The following is an 8,428-nucleotide window of genomic DNA, read 5'->3' on the forward strand; positions in this document are numbered from 1 at the left end:
GACGAAATGTATCCCAGGCTACTGTGTGAGGCAAAGGAGGAGATTGCGGGGGCTCTAACACATACATTCAGAACCTCTCTGGCCACAGGGGATGTGCCAGAGGACTGGAGAACCGCTAATGTAGTACCATTATTCAAGAAGGGGAGTAGGGAAAAACCGGGGAACTACAGGCCAGTGAGCCTAACATCAGTGGTAGGAAAATTATTGGAAAAAATTCTGAAGGACAAAATTAGTCTCCACTTGGAGAAGCAAGGATTAATCAGGGATAGTCAACATGGCTTTGTCAAGGGAAGATCATGTCTGACTAATTTGATTGAATTTTTTGAGGGGGTGACTAGGCGTGTGGATGAGGGTAACGCAGTGGATGTGGTATACATGGATTTCAGTAAGGCCTTCGATAAAGTCCCCCACAGGAGACTGGTCAAGAAGGTACGAGCCCATGGAATCCAGGGTGCCTTGGCACTTTGGATACAAAACTGGCTTAGTGGCAGAAGGCAGAGGGTGATGGCCGAAGGTTGTTTTTGTGACTGGAAGCCTGTGGCCAGTGGGGTACCACAGGGATCGGTGCTGGGTCCCTTGCTGTTTGTGGTCTACATTAATGACTTGGATATGAATGTAAAAGGTATGATCAGTAAGTTCGCTGATGATACAAAAATTGGTAGGGTGGTAAATAGCGAGGAGGATAGCCTCAGTCTGCAGGACGATATAGATGGGTTGGTCAGATGGGCGGAACAGTGGCAAATGGAATTTAACCCGGAAAAGTGCGAGGTGATGCACTTTGGAGGGACTAACAAGGCAAGGGAATACACAATGAATGGGAGGACCCTAGGCAAGACAGAGGGTCAGAGGGATCTTGGTGTGCAAGTTCACAGATCCCTGAAGGCGGCGGAACAGGTAGATAAGGTGGTAAAGAAGGCATATGGGATACTTGCCTTTATTAGCCGAGGCATAGAATATAACAGCAAGGAGGTTATGATGGAGCTGTATAAAACACTGGTTAGGCCACAGCTGGAGTACTGTGTGCAGTTCTGGTCGCCACACTACAGGAAGGATGTGATCGCTTTGGAGAGGGTGCAGAGGAGATTCACCAGGATGTTACCAGGGCTGGAGCGCTTCAGCTATGAAGAGAGACTGGGAAGATTGGGTTTGTTTTCCTTGGAGCAGAGGAGGCTGAGGGGGGACATGATTGAGGTGTACAAAATTATGAGGGGCACAGATAGGATGGATACTAAGGAGCTTTTTCCCTTCGTTGAGGGTTCTATAACAAGGGGACATAGATTCAAGGTAAAAGGCGGGAGGTTTAGAGGGGATTTGAGAAAGAACTTTTTCACCCAGAGGGTGGTTGGAGTCTGGAACTCACTGCCTGAAAGGGTTGTGGAGGCAGGAACCCTCACAACATTCAAGAAGCATTTGGATGAGCACTTGAAATGCCATAGCATACAAGGCTACGGACCAAATGCTGGAATATGGGATTAGAGTAGACAGGGCTTGATGGCCGGCGCGGACACGATGGGCCGAAGGGCCTCTATCCGTGCTGTATAACTCTATGACTCTATGACTCTATGATGATGGCAGATTTAAAGGGGAGGGGAACAGTACCTGAGGAGACGGAATTGTCAAAAATATCAGGTAACATGGGGGCCAGGAAAGGAAATTGGGTGGTGAGCAGTTTGGTGGGAACAGGGTCAAGGGAGCAAGAAGTGGGTCTCATGGTCAAAATGAACTTGGAGAGGGTATGAGGGGCAATAGGAGAGAAACTAGAGAAAGATGTGAGTTCAGGGCAAGGACGGGGGGGGGGAACCATTGGGGAAGTTTGGCTTGGTGGGCTAGGGGAAGGGAGGGAAACGGCAGAGGCAGCTGAACGGATGGTCTCAATCTTAGTGACAAAGTAGTCCATGAGTTCCTCGCATTTGTTGTTGGAGATGAGAATGGAGGAGGCAAGTGAGAGGGGTTTAAAAAGACGGTTTGTAGTGAAGAAGAGAAGCCGGAGTTACCTTTGCATTCCAGGATGTTCTTGAAATAGTGAGCAGTTTTGGCAGAGGAGAGCAGGACCCGATTGTGCTTTATGTGTCCAGCCAGATCTGGCGGCGAATGGCTAAACCAGTTGTCTGTCATATACATTCAGGTCTGCATCACTTGGACTTAAGGGCGTGGCAATGAGGGCCATACCAGGGGGAATGACCAGGGTTAGAGAGAGTAACACTCTTAATGGGGACACGGGCATCAAAGGCGGAGGTGAGGGTGTGCTTGAGCAGATCGGTAGCTGCAGAAATGTGGTGGTGAATGGAGAGCCAAAGGCTAGGCAGTCGGGAATTTGAAAATGCCATTGCAAGTGTCTTGGGGGGAAGAATTTTTTCCAGGGGCGAGAGGAATACAAGGAAGTGATCAGAGATGGCCTTATCCGTGATTTACACGATGGGAGTAGAGAGACCATGTGAGATGGCAAGATCAAGGGAGTGGCCGTGAATATGTGTAGGGAAGTTTATATGGAGGGAGAGATTAAGGGAGGATAGGAGGGCAGTGAACTCAGAGGAGAGAGAGAGCATGATGAGTGGAGATGGAGGTTGAAGTCACCGAGAATGAGAAATTGCTTGGTGCAGAGGCTGAGGGAGGAAAGCTGTGAAGATATCTCGGTGAGACACTTGGCGTGGTACTTGGGTGGGCGGTAGAGAACGAGGATTTTAAAGGAGAGGTCAGAGGGGTGGAACAAGGTGAGATGCTCAAAGGAGGAGAAGGTTTCAGAGGAGTACGGGGACAGACCAAGGTGATAAGGGCCACACCTCCACCGCGACGGTCTGGGCGGGGCAAGTGGTGGAAGATAAAGCCAGGCGGGGAGGCTTCATTAAGGGGGAAGGTGTCATCACCCATCAGCCAGGTTTCCGTCAAGACCATGATGGCGATGCAATCATCCACAATAAGCTCATGGATGGTAAGGGCCTTGTTCACAAGCGAACGGACATTCTGGAGGGAGATGCGGAAAGGGGCAGTGATAGCTGATCCACTGGCAGAGTCCACAGGGTCAGCACTGGGAGGGGTGAATGGAATGGGAAGGAGATTGGCGAGATTAGCTCCCAGCGGGCGCGCTGAGTGGGAAGGTCAGTGAGAGGGTAAGATGGGGCAGTTTGAGTTGCTGCTCGTAAGCAGGCAGCGACGAGTGCCTCGATGGGCCCTTCAGAGGATGCCAAGAGAGGCACAGAGGGAAGCTGTGGGCTTATCTAAGAGGGAGTCAAGCCAGGGACAGCAGCAGGAGAGTAGGAAGGTCAAAAAATGCTGAAGGGTTGGGGTAGGGATTTGGGGGGAGGGGCAGATTATTTGAGAGGGGAGAAATGAAAGGAGGCATGAAGACAGGAGAGAGGGGCCTAGGAGGGGTAAAGTGAAAAGAAGAAAAAAGAGGAAATAGAAACATTGGGCTCGGGTCTGGAGCGGCAGCCAAAACGCACACAGGGAATCTCAAATTATATAGGCACGGTTCTATAGCAAGATTAGGAACATAGGAACATAGGAACAGGAGTAGACCATTCAGCCCCTCGTGCCTGCTCCGCCATTTGATAAGATCATGCCTGATCTGTAATCTAACTCCATATAACTGCCTTTGGCCCATATCCCTTAATACCTTTGGTTGCCAAAAAGCTATCTATCTCAAATTTAAATTTAGCAATTGAGCTCGTATCAATTGCCGTTTGCGGAAGAGCGTTCCAAACTTCTACCACCCTTTGTGTGTAGAAATGTTTTCTAATCTCACTCCTGAAAGGTCTGGCTCTAATTTTTAGACTGTACCCCCTACTCCTAAAATCCCCAACCAGTGGAAATAGTTTCTCTCTATCCACCCTATCCGTTCCCCTTAATATCTTATAAACTTCGATCAGATCACCCCTTAACCTTCGAAACTCTAGAGAATACAACCCCAATTTGTGTAATCTCTCCTCGTAACTTAACGCTTGAAGTCCGGGTATCATTCTAATAATCATTAGGATAGATATGTCCTGGTAATAAACAGGGACTAGAGAGGAGACTCCGTCCAAAGTTAAAGTCAGAGGTCCTGTGGTGGGATAAGGTTGACGTAGATATGGTGGAGTCAGCTTGGAGCATCGACGAACTGATGTCCAGGTTCAGAGACAGGTATGGAGGGCGAGCCAATAGGTTGTCTCCAATTCCATGTGCTCTCATTTTTGTTAACAGTCTCTTATGTGGAAACTTTTCGAATGCTATCAGCGTGATCTGATTAAAAACTCTCACCCAACTCCCCTGTGTGCTGGAGGAGTGAGGCACTCACAATGAGCAGCCTTCCACCTCACTTTGACTATGAAAACACTCCACGCCAGGCCAACCCAACAATTGACTTTTGGGCCCCTTCAAATATGTGGCCCCATGAATGGGCACTGAGGAGAGGACGGGGGTTGCTGTTGCCGTTTCCCTATGAGGCTGAATTTGACAAATCCACAGCATTGACTATTTTACATAATTTGAGCTGCGAGGTTGGTTTAGTGAGGGCGCAGTTCATTCAACGAGAATGGGTGAGGGTGATGTCATTGGAAGTGAGGTCACGAGCGGAGCTGTGAGAGTGATGTCATCGGGTGGCCCGGCGCATGTGCAGGAGCACGTCACGGGTCGATCGAAAACCGGAAGTACCCACACTGTCACTAATCACTCCCGTCAAACTAGCACTTTGGGAGCGAGCTGCGGTGACTGATGGAACATTGTGTGTGGGCCATGGATTGTTTTCAGGTTTATTGGGTAGAAAGTGGGGCCGGGGTGGGGGTCACCTTTTACAATACAAAGTGAATAGCGGCACTGCGTCCGATGATGTCATTTGCTGCGCATGCGCCGGGCTTTCCGAGAAATCAACGCGCTGCCGTTCATGCTCAAGAGCGTGATCCAGGTCTGATGGGGGTGGGGAGGAGAGCGAGATCCAGGTCTAACGAGGGAGGGGCAGGGGAGAGGAGAAAGTGATCCATCTCCCCTGTCTGGACCACATTCTCCCTCTCTTAACCCCCCCACCTTAGATCTGGATCACATTCTCTCCCCTCCCCCCACCCCCGCACTGCTCCCTCCGGGCTTCCCCATTCCCCTGCTGCTTCTGCTTCCCCCATTCCCCAACACGCTCCAGGCCCGAGTGCGCGTCATCGATGGCATAAGCAGTTCATCCCTGCTGCCAATCACAGCAATGTAGCAGGTCGATGATCTTTCATCAGCACTGGAAGAAGTTAGTCTTTATTGCAAGTGGGTTGGAGTATATGAGTAAGGAGGTCTTGCTGCAATTATATAGGGCTCTGGTGAGACCACACTTGGAGCACTGTGTACAGTTTTGGTCAGCTTACCAAAAGAAGGATATACTTGCCTTAGAGGGGGTGCAAAGAAGGTTCACTAGGTTAATTCCTGGGATGAGAAGGTTGTCCTTTGAGGAGAGGTTGAGTAGAATGGGCCTATATTCTCTGGAGCTTAGAAGAATGAGAGGTGATCTCATTGAAACGTATAAAATTCTTAGAGGGCTTGACAGGGTAGATGCTGAGAGGCTGTTTCCCCGGGCGGGAGAGTGTAGAACTAGGGGGCATAGTCTCAAGATAAGGGGTCGGCCGAGGACCGAGATGAGGAAAATTTTCTTCACTCAGAGGGTTGTGAATCTTTGGAATCCTCAAATCAGTCACTAATCACAGAAAAATATATCTGCTAATCAATCAACATTACAGATTATCTGGTCATTCACTTTATTACTGTTTGTGGAACCTTGATGTGGGCAATTTGGCTGCCACGTTTCCTACATTACAACAGTGAGTACACTTCAAAAGTAATTAATTGGCTGTGAAGCATATCTTGAGGTCTTGAAAGATTGCTATATAAATGCTATTTTTTTTGTCTTTCTTTATTGGCAGTCTCCACTGTCATTTACAGACTTTTTTACTCAGGTTTAATTTTTCATACAAATAAAAACAGAAAATGCTGGAGAAGCTCAGCAAGTCAGGCAGCATCTGTGGAGAGAGAAACAGAGTTAACGTTTCAGGCCGAAGACCCTTTATCAGAACTGGAAGATGTTAAAAAAGTTTAAGTTTTTGAGCAAGTACAGAGCCGGGGAAAGGGAGCGAGGGAGGGAGGGGAGGTAGGAACAAAAGGGAAGGTCTGTGATAGGGTGGAGGGCAGGAGTGATTAAATAACAAAATGGATGATGGTGCAAGGCAAGGAAGGTGGTAATGGGACAGGTTAAGAAACAAAAGATTGATCAGGAGTAGCCATAAATGGCAGCAGCAGAACCATTACCAGCACTAGCTGACCAAAAAAATGGGAGCAGTGGTTATAATCTGAAGTTATTGAAATCAGTGTTAAGTCCAGAAGGTTGTAAAGTGCCTAAACGAAAGATAAGGTGCTGTTCCTCGAGCTTACGTTGAGCTTCATTGGAACAGTGTAAGAGGCCGAGGACAGAGAGGTCAGAGTAGGAGTGGGAAGGGGAATTAAAATGGCAAGCGACCGGCAGGTCAGGGTCACGCTTGCGGACAGAGCGGAGGTGTTCAGCAAAGCGATCACCCAGTCTGCGTTTGGTCTCCCCAATGTAGAGGAGACCACATTGTGAGCAGTGGATACAGTGTACTAAATTGAAAGTAGTACAAGTAAACCGCTGTTTCACCTGGAAGGAGTGTTTGGGGCCCTGGACGGTGGGAAGAGAGGAGGTGAAGGGGCAGGTGTTGCATCTCCTGCGCTCGCACGGGAAGGTGCCATGGGGAAGAGAGTGGGTGTTGGGAGTGATGGCCGGGACCCATACAGGTTCCCATAGCGACACCTTTTATTTGGAGGAAGTGAGTGGTGTCAAAGGAGAATTTGTGCAATTTAAGAACAAGTGCAGCCAGGCGCAGGAGGGTGGTGGTGGATGGGAACTGGTTGGGCCTCCGTTCAAGGAAGAAGCGGAGGCCCAACCAGTCCCCAGGCTGTCCTGGTGGTGGATGGAGGTGCAGAGGGACTGGACGTCCCTGGTGGAAAGGAGACGGTTAGGATCGGGGAACTGGAAACTGTTAAAGTTTTTCATACAATGATCAAGCAGAAAAGCAGCCACTGATCCCCCCCCCCACCCCTCCAGAGTTGTTACGGCCTTTTTATGGTGGTCTGGGTATCTGTGGTTTCCTGTACAGTCTTTCCAATTCCTATTTGCAACCTTGGGGCCAAGAATGGGTGGGTTGGGGGCAGGTGGAGAGTAAAAATCCTCCGTTTTCGGAGCGGGACTGCAGCCCGGCTCCATCACATCTACTTCTGGGTTTGACCCAGGCGCGCATGCTTCTGAAACCCGGAAGTCCCGCTGGCATTTAAAGACGCCGGGACGATATTTAAAGGGCAAAGTGAGGTACTTAAAGTCATTAAAGATGTTACATTTTTGTATATTGACCTACACAAGTCATTTTAACCCATCGCGTCTGAAACACGCCATGGAAACGGAGGCGAGTTACAGCCGACCCTCATTTGGACCTTTAAACCAGTGATTGACGCAGGGATAAAAGGTGAGTTTTGCAGGGCAATCAGTTCTCGCAGACAAACCTTTGGCTGGGAGTTGTGGTCAGTCTGACATTTCTTGGTTCACACTCAGAATTCTTGAGTTCAGACATATTTACCTACATTTTGCGTCCCCTCAAACTGACAACATCAAGATGGGGGGGGGGGGCGCAATGGATTTATTCTACAGTACATGTGAGGAGGAGGCTTATCGTCATCCGTGGCAGGCACAACGTGCAGTTCTGGGAATTGCAGGTACGCAAGACAGAGGTGCGCCACAAGGATCTGGAGAAGAGCAGAGAGGGGACCAATGGAGGGGCCGAGGTCGCAGGAGAAATTACCCCCGTGAGAGAGTCTACAGGCAGAGGCTGAGCTTCCTGGACCTCTCTGAGGAGTGGTGCCACGTCACTCCTACCACTCTGCTGGACAACAGCTTGGAGCAGATCTGTGACGCATTTGAAGGCCATGGCTAAAGGATCTGTCTGTCTGTTTAAGGCGGCAGACATGTTGGCATCCAGAGTCCGCACAGCCATTGTCAGGGTCTGAATGGACTCATTTGTGAGCCGTGCTTTGAAGCTCAATGGAGGCTGCCATTCTCTCCATTGCAGATATTCCTGCACTTACCTGTGCCACCAGTCCACTAATGCTGGAGGTGGACTCCTCCATCCTCTCCGCTATTGTGGAGAGTGTGCGTGCATGCCTTCCAGTATTTCACAAAGATACATCAGTACCACGATCATTCTCCTTTTCAAAGATGGCCCCCAGGGTTCAGCATCTGTGTCCAGCTGAGCAGAGATTGGAGAGGAGTGCGCCCTCCGACATGGACTCTCCACAGTTGCCCCTGCCACCAGTGTCTGCTCGTGCTCACTTGTGTTTGGTGAATCATCAGGTGACAACCCAACTAACTCTCTAATAGGACCCACCGAGGTGTGAGTAACTGTGCTGGCGTATGGCTCGC

The 8,428-nt window shown here is 49.5% G+C and overlaps 1 pseudogene; it reads right to left on the reverse strand.

Moving 5' to 3' along the window:
• Positions 1-2,408: 2,408 nt before the first annotated feature.
• LOC137332820 (uncharacterized) lies at positions 2,409-8,136 on the reverse strand (annotated as a pseudogene).
• Between the last annotated feature and the right edge of the window lie 292 nt (positions 8,137-8,428).

This window comes from Heptranchias perlo, chromosome 15 (genome assembly GCF_035084215.1).
Source record: "Heptranchias perlo isolate sHepPer1 chromosome 15, sHepPer1.hap1, whole genome shotgun sequence".
NCBI classification, from domain to species: Eukaryota; Metazoa; Chordata; class Chondrichthyes; order Hexanchiformes; family Hexanchidae; genus Heptranchias; species Heptranchias perlo.